Source organism: Lontra canadensis, unplaced genomic scaffold (genome assembly GCF_010015895.1).
Source record: "Lontra canadensis isolate GAN:19392208 unplaced genomic scaffold, GSC_riverotter_1.0 scaffold4, whole genome shotgun sequence".
NCBI lineage: Eukaryota > Metazoa > Chordata > Mammalia > Carnivora > Mustelidae > Lontra > Lontra canadensis.
In genome coordinates, this window is record NW_022630998.1 from 35,334,856 (window position 1) to 35,351,080 (window position 16,225).

Sequence of the window (16,225 nt, forward strand, 5' to 3'; positions counted from 1 at the left end):
GGCCCCTGGGGCCCCAGCGCGCAGCAGCTGGCACCACGCCTCCGCGCCCGCCCTCCTCCTCCGCGGTCCGAGGCCTCGTCCCTTCTGCGCCCGCTACCCCTCGTGGACGCACCCCAGGCCGGCCCTAAGGGCTGTGCAGCCCAGGGGAGCCCTGCAATATGCCTCTTGCCCCTCACCAACACACCGTACCACACCCCTGAGCAAAACACCAAGACGCCCCTCCCCAACAGCCCAAGCCCACCCAACTGACTAGCTCTCCTCTTGGCGCACTCAGGTAACTAAGGAGAGACCTCATGCTTCCGTTAGTCCCCCCCACACCCCCCCCGCCCCCCCCGGCCCGGGGTCTGAGGACTGAATCTTCAGAAGTCCATTCCATGTCTAACCTCAACATTTGGAGGTTCATGCCACGGAATGAGAGACCCTGCAGAGGAAGGAACCCTTAAACAGACAAATTCCCTTAAGATCCTAAGATCCATGCAAGGAACAGAGGAAGCTGTCCGTGTGCTCTGGGCTTTCGCCTCCAGAGTTTTCACCTCCTGCTTGGATGTCACCTAATTTTCACCCTGAGTTCTACCCCATCCAGCCCCTTGTTGTCCAGGGCTCTCCCTCTGGGCTGGACATTCAAAACTGCCTTCCCTCACTTCCCCAGGTGAGGCATACATGGGCCAAGCTTCACTCAAGGAGAATAAGATACCTTTAGAAGCAAGGCTGCCATTCAGTCTCCCCATATGTGGATTTGAGATGCGAGACACCACTGCCATTCATTCATTGGCCCTTTTAGTGATTCCTGCCTGCTGCCACAGTGGCAGAGGGGAGAAATGGGGTGGTCTAAGAAAGGACTCAATCTAGAGTTGTTTACAAGGGCAAGGACAAGAACACAGAGTCATAATGCTAAATACAAAGAAGTATTCAATTTGAAATAATTTCTTTGCTTCTTCCCTTCCTCTCCTCATACCATCAACTTTTAGAGTGGCTGAAGACTTCGAATGACAGCTCCTAACCTTTATAGAAAACTGAGACGTCACCCCACATCCCAAATGCAAATATAGAGAGGGAAAAGAACTAGTCTAACCTAATTCTCTCTTTGTTTCTGTTTCTCAGTTTAGTACTCCAACCTTCCACCTTTTTGTCTTTTTTTTTTTTTTTTTTTTGATGGCATGAAAAAGTCTATCTTTGGTTGGTTATTGCAGAAAAAGTCTATGCTGTATCTCTAATGGACAGGCAAATTGCTCATAAAATTTCTGGGCAGGTTAGGTTTCTCCAAGAAGCAAATTCTACGATGGTGTTTAGCAGGCAAAAAAAAGGTTTATTCTTTCTTGGAATCTACAACTGGAAGGGAAGGAGGAGGAGGGTTGGGGGAAGAGATTGAGCTAGGCTGTGGTCTTAATAAAAGCCTCAGCTCTCCCTAAGGTGTCGGGGGGTGGGGGGGATGGATTCTGTAGTTGAGGTGAGGATTCAAAATTGTCCTGAGGTAAAGCTGGGAGGATGGGCCCTTCTATTTCCACAAGATGCTTGTAGGCCACCTCAGCAACTGTGCAGAAGGTGGCTCTCTTCAGCTGAGCCAGTCCCCTTAGGAGACCAACAGCTGAACTGAGGGCTGTCTGCTGGCAGCTCTCCACCAGCCAGAGTGGTATTCTTTCCCGGCATCATGACCTCTTCCACAGTTCCCTCCAGGCTCCCTGGGTCCATACTTACTTGGCCCTACCCATGCCCATAAGAGCACCACATTAAATGGTCAAGACAGATAAGAGAGATAATCATTCATTTGAAAAAGGCCCAAGTCTCAAGGCTGCCATCTGCTCTGCTTCCAACGGACTGTTCAGAATCTGAGCAAATACCATCAGAGTTAAATTCCAAAACTGCTGCTCTCCATACCAATCCCAGATTCATGTGAAATCACGAGTTAATCATTCCTAAAGCTAATCTATGATTCTCTCATATATGATCATTTCAGTCATCCTTCAAGGAGCACCCAGGGGCAGCTTTTTGTGAAACTTAGAGCCATTTTAATTGTCATGCTACAGTGACCACTTCAGAGTTTCCTCTAGGAATGTGGTCACTATGAGGAAACCACTCAGAGAAAAGGACCAGTCACTGGCTGAGGCTTTTGAAGACAAGAAGATAAAACAGAAATTACAAGCAGTCTTCTGGTGGAGAACACTAGAGGCTGGATCATGAAGGGACAAGTCAACCAGAAACCAATTCAGGTTGATCTTTCTGCATTAAAAAAAAAATTAAAAGAACAACAAGAAGATTAAGCCTTGAAAGAGTAAGTAACATCAAGGTAGCTATCAAACAGTATGAAGCTGCTTTAGCATATTAATTGAACACTGTACTGGGACCAGTGCCTTTTTCCCTGAATGCAGCTCTTCTCAGCAGAAGATGGAATGCACTAGGTATACATTTTCCACCCATTCCCAGAGCAGCAAGAGTTCCAATATCTTCCGCAGAGGCAGCTTCCACTGCCAATGCTGATTTAGTAAAAGGGAAAAAAATAATGCATCCTTATCATCTCCAGCAAGTGTTCTCAGTGGGAATGTGTAACCTGTCCTGTTGTGGGCACAGTTCTGGTCACTGAAACATGTGCAAGTGAAGGAGAAATGGCTGAGCTGAAATCATTCCCTAGCTTTGCTCTGCGGCCTGAGTTCTTGCTTGTATATGTGATTTCTGGACTGATTCCCACGCCACAATCTCAATGCATTCCAAGACAACAGTAAAGCCTACAAGCTCAGACACTGGAGATAACATTTAGGCTCAAGTTACATAATAGGGTCAGAGAAACCAACATTATAAAAAAAAAAAATTAAATTAGGTGGGAAAAAAATTTAGTTACAGTCAATGACCAAGAAACAAATCAAAGCAAACAACACCAGAAATTTCTTTAAAAACTGAACCTCAGATCTGTCCAGGGTCCACTGAATGGCCTGTATGTTTCATACTGATGTCAAATAAGAGCTTATTTCAGAAGTAGGACCCAGAGGCACTGGAAGACCATGAACGGTTAAGGTCTTTTCCCATTTTTCTAAACTGGCATGACTCTTCCAGAACTCCTCTAAAGAAGCAGAAAATGGGATTAATACATTCTGCATGACTCTTCACCAGAAAGGTTAAAACAATAGCAGCTTTCTGATTGATCTTTGGATAACCAAACATTTAATCAACCAAGCAACCTTACAGAGCTTCCGGATTCAAACTACATTCTTAACGGTGGAACTTACTGGAAATCTAATCACCTGATAAGTGAAATGAGAGACTCTGTTAAGAAGCAGCCTGGTACAGTGGAAGGTTCACTGAACTCAGAGTGAAGAGGGGGAATCCGACACCCACTGCTGCCTTCGAGAGCTGTCTAACCTCGGGCAAGTCACTTAACCTCAGAGCCCTAATTTCCGAGAGACTCTCCAAAATCTCTAAATCACCAACACTTGGGGATGCTATGAAATTTCTACTTCCTTTTACTAAATTACTTTTCATTTAGAATAGTGAAATCCTTGAATGCAAAGAGTGATATCAAACCTAACTGCACATCAGAATCATCCTAAAGAATTTGTCAGAAATAACAACAGCTCCCTGGTCCCATCCCAGAGGCTTGGATTCAGGGGTCAAGGACAGGTCCAGCACCTGCCAGCAAAGAAAGCAAGTTCAGTGTACCCTTTCCACAGACTCCTTTGGGGAACTAGAGTAGAAATCACAGTCCTTATAAGAGCCTACAAAACCCTCGCTGATGTGGCCCCTGCTGACCTTTCTCAGCCCTCTTCCCTCTTGCCCTGGCTCTCTCTGCATCAGCCCCACTGGCCTCCTTGCTGCTTCTCCAGGACGCTGAACATTATTACCAGGGGCTCTTGCCTCTGTTATTCTGTTCCATCAAATATCACAGGGCTTACTTCCTCACCTCCCTTAAGTCTCTGCTCAGATGTCGCCTACACAATAACTCCTGTTTAAAATCACAACCCACTTCCCTCCATTGTCTCTCCATCACTCCTGATTCCCCTCAGCTTGCTCTATTTTTCTTTCTTCGTGGCACTTATCACCTTCCAGCTTATTATATAATTAGCTCGTTTATTATTATGCTGATTGTCTATCTTCTCCCACTAGAACATAGGCCCGACTAGGGCAGGAATTTCTTGGCTTCTTATTCACTAAAGGATCCAAAATTCCTCAAACAGTGTCTAGCACACAGTAGGAGTTCAAATATTTGTTGAATAAATGAACAAATTTTCTTCTATTTCTTCCTCTTTTGCCTCTCTCTTAACTGTTATGACTCAAAATTGGGTATTTTTTTCTTTAAATGAGTAGAATTTGATGTTCTATGCTCTTAGTTTTTAAAGTCAGTTTGATCTGATAATCCTCCATTTGGTAATATACATCAGAAAAAGCCAATGGAATAAAACAATAATTTATACAAAGATGTTTGTAACACTCTTTGCAGTAATGAAACTGGAGATAATACAAATATCAAAGACTTGGGGAATCGCTCAACAAACTATACTAACATGTCAGAATATCACTGTTTAAAAGTGCATAATGAGGGGCGCCTGGGTGGCTCAGTGGGTTAAAGCCTCTGTCTTCAGCTCAGGTCATGATCCCAGGGTCCTGGGATCAAGCCCCATGTCGGGCTCTCTGCTCAGAAGGGAGCTTGCTTCCCCCTCTCTCTCTGCCTGCTTCTCTGCCTACTTGTGATCTTTGTCTGTCAAATATATAAATAAAATCTTTTTTTAAAAGTGCATAATGAAATAATGTTAGGTTAAAAATATATGGTATATGGAGATTGATTACAACTATGGAAGATGTGTTTCTATCTGTCAAGGTTCCTAAATGGATGTAAAGTGACACAGAGAAGAAATGGAGCTTAACAGATCTCGCTTTCTGAAAAACTGAATACAAAAACAATGTAAATGAATAAGCATTATGTTTCCTAATATCTTCTCAAAACAATTTAGCTCAATATATTTTCTTTTATGAACTTCCACTGATTTTTTGTCCTTCAGACAGAAGATGGAAAAAAATAAAGAATCAGAGATAGAGGGAAATAAGACAGAAATTTAATGCATACATATCTACAAAGAAAATACTGAGCCTGATACACAGTACAGAGGCAGAAAGAAAGTGAAAGATAAAGAAAGACACAGGGAGCCACTGTTGTGGTGAAATATTCCTACCAAGTGGGTGTACAGATGTAGGTCCTTCAGGAATAAAACATTTTTTAAAAGAATAAAAATAAGTTATACATTTAACTATAGGTGCATCACTTCTTGGACCTTTGGCCATGGACCAAATGAAATTTAGGAGAAGCTTTGACTGGCCCAGAGGGCAGTTTTCTCATGCCAGTTGTAGAAGATGCAAACAGAGAAGATGTAGAAAGAGTTTCAGCTTACATCTGACTTCCAAAGGCCAACATCACAAAATGGAATCCCCTGTGCACTGGACCCTGAATCCATGCAATACAGAAGTGATCTGTCCTTCCCATTAACAAGGACACCTCAGGAGGGACTGGGTCAACCCTGAGGAGGGACTCCAGAATATCCTTGCCATTCACCTTCAGGATTCTCTTGGACTCAAATAGGCTATGAGAGATAAAACACTCACTTCCAAAAATCTTGAAATTCATTTCACAAGAGTATCAGACATTAAAAATAAATACAAATAAAACGCATAGTATAGCCCTACTCCAAGGGAGCTTATAGAGCGATCATGTACACGGGACTTAGAAGAAATGACAGAGCGTAATACGTGAGTGTTAAAGTATAAGAGCAAAAATAAGTGATACTGTCCAAGGCTTGCTGGAGAAGGGCCATGATAGCTAGACCTCCACTAGGAGGAGACTTTTCATATGAGGGAAATAGCATGAGCAAAGGCACTCACGCAGAGCTAACTTTGGTGGATCCAGAAGACATCTGGCAGATGAGCTAACTAGACAGTGGCTCCTGAGGTGGAGATGGTAAAAGTAGAAGGGGAAGAAGGAGACAAAAGATGGAAGATCCTGATACTCCTACGCGTAAGTTCTACCATTTGTAGGAAACTACCATTTGTAAGGAAATTTTCCCAATGTGAAAATCTAGATTTATAGGACAATGGATTTGTCCTATACAATGTGTATGACACAATGGATTTGTCAGACACAATGGATTTGTGTTTGTCAAGTGATTAAATGTTGGCTTTTTAAAAACAGTACACTGCATGGCTTCATGAATACTCATACAGCACTTTGTGTTTTGGGGTATTCAAAGTCAGGGTACAAATGATTAATTTACTAATCCATCAATTCAATCTGGCTTAAGGTATACATTATATAAAGCAAAACACATTTGTTTCTACATTAGTGTACAGTTTCCTGAATGCCTCATGGGTAAGAAAAATGGTCAAGTTTCTAAGCAGGTCCTCCTCTGCCTGCATGTCCTTTGCTAGGCATACCATCTGATCCAAAATATTTGATTCCACGAGGTGAGGCCAAAGTCATTCATTCATCGATTCATTCGTTCTTTGATTCATTCATTCAGCAAATTTTTTTTTCGTTCAGCAAATATTCACTGAGTGGCTACCATGTATCAGACAGAAACTGGGGATTTGGGGAACAAGACAGAAACAGTCTCTTACATCTATGGAGTTCAGAAGGTTACAGAAGGTTGGAATGACAAACAGTGGTGAAGGTTATACAGAGATCTAAAATGCATTGCTGTGAGAGAGAGAGAGAGACTGGGATGGGCTTATGGACCTTTTCTCAGCAGAGACAACAGGTAAATTAAAATTCTCAGAAAACCTTGTCAAAGCAGTATCACTCTTTTTCATCCATCCCTCCACCCATCCACAATGAGAACACTGTTTGAGTACCCACCCTTGTACCAGGCACTGTGAGGGGCACACAGAAGTAACAGTCTCAGCACTCACTCTCAGTTGCATGAGGAACACAGACATACACACAGAAGAATGTGTTCACACTTGCTTTGAAAAAAAATAATCCAAGCCCAGAGAGAAAGATCACTGTGGGTGGAAGTGATGGTGAGGCGACGGAGTATGAGACTTGGAAGAAAGGGCAGGATTTGAATAAGTGGAAAAGAGGGCATTCCAGAAAGGATAATGTGAGCGAAGACCTAGAAATGGGAGCAAACACACACCGAATGCTCACAGAACAATAAAGCAGATTATTCAAAAGGTGTGTGGTGCAGGGGAAGAGAAGAGCATTATTTTGGCTAGGACCAGGGTAGGCTATGACCAGGGAGTCAAACACCAGATCAAGGAGTTTGGTAAAATCCTAGTTATTAGGAATCACTGTACATTAAACATGCTATTTCACTCGAATGAGCCTGGTTGCATATTCGAGAAGAACTGGTGAAGGGAGTCGGGAACAGGGGTGAGCCAGGGAGCTATAATGAGCCAGGGATGACATAATAAGGACTGGTATGAACTGCATCATGTCTCCTCCCCGCCACCACCACCAATTTGCATCGAGGGCCCTGACCTGCATTGTAACTGTACTTGGAGATGGGGCCTTTAAGAAAGTAATTAAGGTTAAAGGAGGTCATAAGGGTGAGACCCTAATCCACTAGAATTGGTGTCCTTACAGGAAGAGGAAAAGACACCAGAGCTCACTCCTGCTCTTGCGCTCGCGCCTGCGCGCTCTCTCTCTCTCTCCCCCCAAACCGCGCATGCTCTCTCTCTAAACACACACACCCAGAAAAGGCCATGTGAGGACACAATGAAAAGGCACCATCTGCTCCAGAACTGTGAGAAAATATATTTCTGTTGTTTAAACCACCCAGTCCATGGTACTTTGTTACGGTAGCCTGAGCAGACTAATACCAAGACATTGAGTTGATGGAATTTGTAAGGATGGAAAAGAAGGGAAATTCCAGATACCTTCCTGAAAATGAATCCCTAGGATGAGGTGCTGACTCGTCGAGGGGCCAGGAAGCCAGTGATATCAAAACCAATTCCAAAATTTCCAGCTTGGATATCAATGTACATACTAGAATGGGGAGCACTCCCAGGAAAAACAAGTCTTGTTTATAAAAGGGATTCTTTACCAGGATTTGTACTCTCTGAGGCCCAGAATCCTGAATCTAGAAATGAGAAAGTATCCACCCAACACTACCACTGACATTTTGCCATCGCCAGAACACAGCGGGAACATGAGGAACATGAGGTCTGGATCCTCTTCTGTGTTCACTGCTGGGTCTCTAGTGCTCAGATCCAGACATAGCACGGGCTCAGTACCTGTTGACTGAATCATGGACTTTTATGCAGATGACAGATTTGTCCACCTCTAGGTCCTCCACACTAACAAGGGCATGTCCCCCTCTTTCCCAGTGTGGCTAAGAAAACAGTCTCTTCATCAAGACTTCCCTGGGCTTCCCTACAGCATGGTCCACGTAGGGATAGGAATCTTCTGCTTCATGTACAGATTGCTACATTTAGTCTTTTGATAATTCCGTTTCAAGAACAGCTTTTGAGCCCTGGGATTTTACTTCTTAACTAGTTAAAGGTGCCTCAAGGCTGCTGCTCAGCCCGAGGGGCCTGCATTAGCACCTTCTGAGCTTCTGATGTCTTAATCCTCTCCCTTTGGCTGCTAGGTCTGTGAAAGGAGGTGTTCTAGGAGGCTTTTGGCAGAAAGTCTCTTCCTTCTCAGAGTTTGACATTTGCTTAGCAGCATGGCACTTCCCGTGTTACACCATTAAACATCTCCAAGGCAACGGTAGCTGGGGACATGACTGATTACATCTTCATACCTCAGATGATGTGGCTTATAATAAATTAAGTTAGATATAGGAGACTTGCTGGGGTTCTCCATACCAGCAGCTGTTAAACTTTAGCATACATCAGAATGATCTACAATATAGATGGCAGGGCCTGAGAATTTACATTTCTAACTAGATCCCAAAGGATGTTGAAGATACTGATCCCAGGTCACACTTTGAAAACCACTGCAAAGTAAGATACTGAAAAACAAAAGCAATGATCAAGAAATCCCCTCACCTTTGATGTTTTATTTTCTGAAGCATAATATAACTTGTGCTTGAACATGAATGTTTCATTACACAAAGGAAAGTCACAATGCACTATCATCCACAAATTTATAAGAACAGTAAGGTTGTAGATCTCAAGGATGTCCCTTGGAGTCGGGGACTTTTAAGGACACGTTTTCAATAGTCTTCACTCTCCCTGAGACATGGGGGTGGGGAGTGGGGGGTTACTTATAGAAGTAAACTGAATGTCTAAATATACACCAGCAGAACTACGTAATTTTCAGTAGAGTGATTTTCCTTTTCTTAATACACACTGTTCAAGCTGAGGATGACAAATCCCACTAACTTTTAGGAGCACTAAATAAAGTCCCAGGAAGCAGGGGCTGGGGGTGGGGGAAGGGAGAGAGCATGAATTCATTCCACTGTAAGGACACTAAGCAGATAAAATTATTTTCAGAACATTGGTTGGGTAATAATAATAATAGTAATGTCTACCACTTGGGTGGAAGATTATGTAACAGTGTTATACTTTATATGCTCTACCTTTGTATAAAATTTCTATATATATGATCTATCTCCATATGCTTCTCTTCCTTTACCCTTTGGATATAAAATTGCTCAACATCTCCTCTCTGTTTATATTAACCTGAACTCCCAGCTAGCATGGTTGAGTAATCACTTGCTTTCTCCTGAGCAAGGAGCCATCAAAATTTTATAGGTTATAGAAATCCTACATAACCCTTTTTAAAAAAAATATATGGCTAAGGCTCTATATACAGCATTTCTCACAGAGATCTAGAAGATTAGGTTCAGATCCTTCTTAATGGGGGATTTTAAAGAAATTTCTTTCTTTAAAAGAAAAAAAAAAAACCTCCCTAGACTTTAGAAATAAAAATGACACGCTAGGAGAAAGGTAGTATAGGAATTGTCTCTTGTTGTCTTAAAAAAAAAAAAAATTGTCTCTTGTTGTTAAATTAAGAAATTAAGCCAGTATTTAAGATTTTCCTTCTCTTAACACTTTTTTGAAAGCTGGAGCCCAGCCACAAAGTCCAAACATTTATAAGGCATGTTACCATTCAACTGCAGAAAGTTCTATGAGAAGTTCATAGCCCAGTACAATTCAGATAGTATAAATATCCACATTAATTATACATGTAATATCTTCTGTTTGTCTTGTATGGACAGTGAATATAAAACATACACAATAATTAGCTAGAAATGCCACATCTATAAGTTATCTCCATTCTTGAAAAATAGAAGACGCAAGCCTTGAATAGTCATTCTTAGAACTCCAGCCATGAGAGGCTTAGAAATTCCCTGGGAAAAGGTCTGAGAGACATTTCAGAAACTAAATACTATATCAAAAAATCATGTGAGTCCCACTTGGAGGGGGTATGTAGGAAAGAGAATAAGGCACAGGAATCACTGGGAATACACACAGCTCCACAATAATAAAACATAAACAATGGGCAGCCTGGGTGGCTCAGTGGGTTAAAGCCTCTGCCTTTGGCTCATGTCATGATCAGGGGGAACCTGCTTCCTCCTCTCTCTCTGCCTGCCTCTCTGCCTACTTGTGATCTCTGTCAAATAAATAAATAAAATCTTTTTTAAGAAAAAACATAAACAATGTTCTGAAGTTCTTTACATTTATTTGAAAAATCTATAGTTTATTTTTTAATTATGGAAGAAGAAAAAAGGACACAAAACTTCTGATTATATCTGCAAACTGAATAGCATTTTAGGATGGCAACTTTTGTGTAGCATGATGAATAAATATTTGTAGAATGGACTTATTTCTGGCCATGATGAAGAAACAGGGACGAAAATTTACCTTCCTTCCACCAACAACTAGAAAATCCGATGAAATATATGAAACAACTATTTTCAGACATTGGACAATAGGTGACTCAGGACTGTCAACCCTGAAAGAAGAGAAACAGATGAGACAGAAAATATTTCCTCAGCTTTCACTCCGAAGGCACATTCCCAGGCAGGGAAGAAATCCCAGGCGGAGTCCAGGGCTTTCACTGAGTCGCAGTGACAGAAATCAGAGTCTGAAAAGGCTAGAGTTTATAGGCTAGAGTTTATAGGGCAGAGTTTCAGAAAAAGGAAACTCCAAAGACAAGACACTCTGAGGAGCACGTGAAAATTTACTAAATACTAAGACATGCATGAATAGGGTGAAATTCCACACACCAGGAAGAGAGTGACTGGAAAGCTATAAACCAAACAATTCACAGGGCTCACAATGAACTAAGAGCCATCAAGTTCTCAGCAGTCAGAATGGAGAGTTCTTGTTGTCACTCAGGCTTTCGGTCAAGAACCCAGTGGGTCATACCCTAAGAGTAAGGCTAAAGAACACTTGGAGAAAAGACTACTCCAAACCTACCTTAAGAAGTTTAAAAGTAGGACTTGAAAGGATCACAATGAACCAAAGTTAACTTAGTTGTCTCCCAGAACATAATCTAACATTCTTCAAAGAAAACCGTATCTAAACACAACAATGTAACATTCAAAATGTCTAGCGTACATTCAAAATTACCCGGTATGCCAACACGCAGAAAAATATGAACAAAAATCCAGTGAAAGATCAGTAAGTGGAAGTAGAAATAAGAGAATTAGCAGGTAAGAACAATAACCATTATCCAAGTATTGAAAGGAAAGCATAAGCACTGTGAGAGGAGAAATGGAAGATTTTTTCAATTAAGCCTCTAGAAATTAAAAAGACAAGTTCTGAAGTGAAATAGTCACTGACTAGGAAGGACTAAGAGCATATTAGACATTGAAAAAGAAAAGACTGGTGAACTAGAAGACATGTTAATTCTAACTATTCAAATTAAAGTAAAGAGGGGAAAAAGGTAAAAGAAAATTAACAGAAAAAAAAAAAGAAAATTAACAGAGCCTCAGTGATGCACAAATTCAGCAAACCTCTAGCAGGAAAAACCAAAAGTGTACCACACCAAGGCACGATAGAATATAATTTCTGAAACAACTGATAAAAAGAAAATCTTAAAAGTATCCAGAGAAGGAGGACATAGTAAGTAGAGAGATAAGAGTGCCAGACTTTTCCAGGGGTACCTGGGTGGCTCAGAAACTTAAAGGTCTACCTTCACCTCAGGTCATGATCCTGGGTTCCTGGGTTCGAGCCCCACATTGGGCTCCTTGCTTAGCAGGGAGCCTCTTCTCCCTCTCCCTCCGCCCTTTCCCCACTGCACACTCATGCTTCTGTTGCTCTCTCTCTCACCCTCTCTCAAATAAATAAAATCTTTAGGGGGAAAAAAAACTATGAAAGCCAGAATATAAAGTACTATACGATGAAACTGTCAACCTATATGCGGGAAAAATAGCTTTCAAAAAAATGAAAGTAAATGAAGGCTTTCCCAGGCAAACAAAAAGTGAGAGAATTCACCACTAGCAATCATTCATTACAAGAAAAATTCTAAAAATGCTTCAGGTAGAAGGAAAATGATATGAGTTAGTGATGTAACTATATGCAGATGAATGAAAAGCATTAAAATGGTAAATACAAAGGTATAGAGAGAGACTTTTTTCTTATTTTTATTGCTTTTAAAAGATAACTTCATAGCAAAAATAATAACAATGTATTATGGTTTTTTGTTTTGTTTTGTTTTTAGAGAGGGGGATGGGCAGAGGGAGAGAGAGAATTCAAAGCAGTTTCCACACCCAGTGTGGAGTGTGACACAAGGCTCAATCTCACAACCCTGAGATCAGGACTTGAGCTGAAACCAAGAGTTGGATGCTCAGCTGACTGAGCTACCAAGGCACTCCTGTATTGTGGTATTTATAAAATATGTAGAGGTAAAATGAATGCCAAAATAACACAAAGGATGGGAGGGAATACACAGAAGTATAGTGCAAGATTCTTACATCATACACAAAGGAATAGACAGATGAGTGGAGTAGAATAGTGTCTAGACACAAACTCACAATTTTAGGGTCAATTAGTTCTCGATCAAAGTGCTAAGACAATTCAATGGAGAAAATATAGTTTCTTCAACAAATGGTGGTAGAATGACTAGAATCCATACTACAAAAACAAAACAAACAACCCTCAGCCCTTATGTCTTGCCATACACAAATATAACTTGAAATGGATCACAGAATTTAAGGGCCTAAAACAAAAAGACTTCTGAAGGTAAACTAAGGAGAAAATCTTTATAACTTGAAGTAGGCCAAGATTTCCTAGAAAGAAGGTAAAAGACATGAATCTTAAAAGAAAAAAAATGATAGATTAGAATTTATCAAATTTTTAAAGTGTTGTCCTTTAAAGGTAACTTTAAGAAAACAAAGAGGCAAGCCACAGACTGGGAGAAATACAATATAACCAAAGACTTATATCCAGAATACATGAAGAAGTCTTACAGTCAATAATCAGAAGACAACTTAGTTAAAAATTGGGTCAAGGGGTGCTTGGGTGACTCAGTCAGTTAAGCGTCTGCCTTTGGCTCAGGTCATGACCCCAGGACCCTGGGATAGAGCCCCACTTTGGGCTTCTGGCTCAGCAGAGAGTAGGCTTCTCCCTCTCCGTCTCCCCCTTCTCACTCCACCCCTGCTCATGTTCTCTCTCATGCTCTCTCTATCAAATAAATAAATAATAAATTCTTTTTAAAAAATGGGTCAAGGGAGGCCTGGGCAGCTCAGTCGGTTAAGCATCTGCCTTTGGGTCAAGTCATGACCCCAGGGTCCTGGGTTCCAGTCTTGAATTGGGCTCCTTGTTCAGTAGGGAGCCTGCTTCTCCCTGTACCCACTGCTCCCCCAGCTTGTGCTCTCTCTCTGACAAATAAATAAATAAAATCTTTAAAAATCCTAACAAAAAATAAAAATGGGTCAAAAACTTGTAATAGATGCTTCACGCTTTATAAAACCCTAAAAGGACTAGAAAGCACATGAAAAAATGCACAACACTAGTTATCAGTGAATTGCAAATAAAACCGCAATGAGATATCACTACACATCCACTAAAATGGCTAAAATGCGAAACACTGACCATATCAGGTTAGCTAACAGGGATGTTGAGCAACTAGTACTTTCATACATTGCTGATGGAAATGTAAATTAGCACAATCACTCCTGGAAAACAGTCTGACAATTTCTTTGTAAACATATGCCTACCATACAACCATGAAATTTCATTCTAGGCATTCACCCCAGAGCAATGAAAACATATGCCCCCAAATTTGTCCATAGCAGCTTTTTAAATACAGCCCAAAACTGGAAACAAGCCAAATGTCACTAGCGGGTGAATAAATACATTGTGATACATCCATAAAATGAACTACTACGCAAAAATAGTAAAATGTATCAAACTACTAATACAAAAAGCAATAGGGAGAAATCTAAAAATCATTAAAGTAGGTAGAAGAAGACAGACAAAAAGGTCTACATGTATGAATTCACTGATATGAAACTCTAAAAAAGAGAAATCCAGTCTACTGGAATAAAAAGATTAGTGGCTACTTAGGGACTATGGTAGGGGCTGAGAATGGACTGGAAAGGAGCACAAGGGCAGGGCGATAGAACTGTTCTATATCTAGACTATGGTAGCAAATACATGGACATATAATGTGATTATATACTTTGTTAAAATACAAGTTTAAAGGTGTATATTTTACACTAATAATGAAGTAGCAGAAAGAGGAAATTAAGAAAACCCCATTTATAAGTGTACCAAAAAGAACAAAATACCTAGGAATAAACTTAACCAAGGAGGTAAAAGATCTATACTCAAAAAAAAAAAAATCTATACTCTGAAAAGTATAAAATTCTAATGAAAGAAATTGAAGACAATACAAACAAATGGAAAAATATTCCATACTTAAGACTTGGAAGAACAAATATGATTAAAATGTCCTTACTACCCAAAGCAGTCCACACATTTAATGCAATCCCTATCAAAATACCACCAGCATGTTTCACAGAACTAGAACAAACAGTCCTAAAATGTGACAGAAGCACAAAAGAACCTGAATAGCCAAATCTTGAAAAAGAAAAACAAAGCTAGAAGTATCACAACTGCAGATTTCAAATTATACTATGAAGCTACAGTCATCAAAAAAGTATGGTAGTAGCACAAAAATAGACATACAGATCAACAGAACAGAATGCAAAGCCCAGAAATAAACCCATGATTATATGGTCAATTCATCTTCAACAAGGATGCAAGAATATACAATGGGAAAGAGGCAATCTCTTCAACAAATAGTGTTGGGAAAACTGAACCATACAGCACATACCAAAATAAATTCAAAATGGATTAAAGACCCAAGTGTGAGCCTGAAATCATAAAAATCCTAGAAGAGAGCATAGGCAGTAATTTCTCTGAAACTGGCTATAATAACTTTTCTCTAGATAGGTCTCCTGAGACAAGGGAAATAAAAGCAAAAATAAACTACTGGGACTATATAGAAATAAAAAGCTTCTGTGCAGCAAATGAAAGAATCAATAAAACTAAAAGGCAAAATACCGAATGGGTGAAGATATTTGCAAATGGCATATCTGATAAAGGGTTAGTAACAAAAATACATAAAGAAGTTATAAAACTGGGGCGCTGGGATGGCTCAGTGGTTTAAAGCCTCTGCCTTCGGCTCAGGTCATGATCCCAGGGTCCTGGGATAGAGCCCCACATCGGGCTTTTTGGTCGGCGGGGAGCCTGCTTCCTCCTCTCTCTCTGCCTGCCTCTCTTCCTACTTGTGATCTCTGTCTGTCAAATAAATAAATAAAATCTTAAAAAAAAAGTTATAAAACTCAACACCCCAAAAAACCAGATAATCCAATTAAAATGGGCAGAGGACATGGACAGACGTTTATCCAAAGAAGACATCCAGATGGCCAACAGACACATGAAAAGATGCTTAACATCTCTCATCACCAGGGAAATACAAACCAAAACTACAATGAGATACCGCCTCACACCGGTCTGAATGGCTTAAACCAACACCACAAGAAACAACCGGTGTTGGTCAGTATGTGGAGAGAAAGGAACCCTCTTGCTTTGCAGGTGGGAAAGCATATTGGTGCAGCCATTGTGAAAAACTATATGGAGGTTCCTCAAAAAGTTAAAAATAGAACTACCCTATGCCTCAGCAATTGCACTACTTAATATTTACCAAAAGGATACAAAAACACTAATTCAAAGTGATACATGTACCCCCTTTGTTTATAGTAGCATTATTTACAACAGCAAAATTCTGAAAGCGCCCAAATGTCCATCCACTGATGAATGGATAAAGAAAATGTGGTGTGGGGCA

At 40.6% G+C, this 16,225-nt stretch overlaps 1 protein-coding gene across 2 annotated transcripts in view; it reads right to left on the reverse strand.

The window, feature by feature from the left end:
- The window catches only part of PDE8B (phosphodiesterase 8B), a 276,199-nt gene that overhangs the window by 247,797 nt on the left and 12,177 nt on the right, over positions 1 to 16,225 (reverse strand). The window lies entirely within an intron of this gene.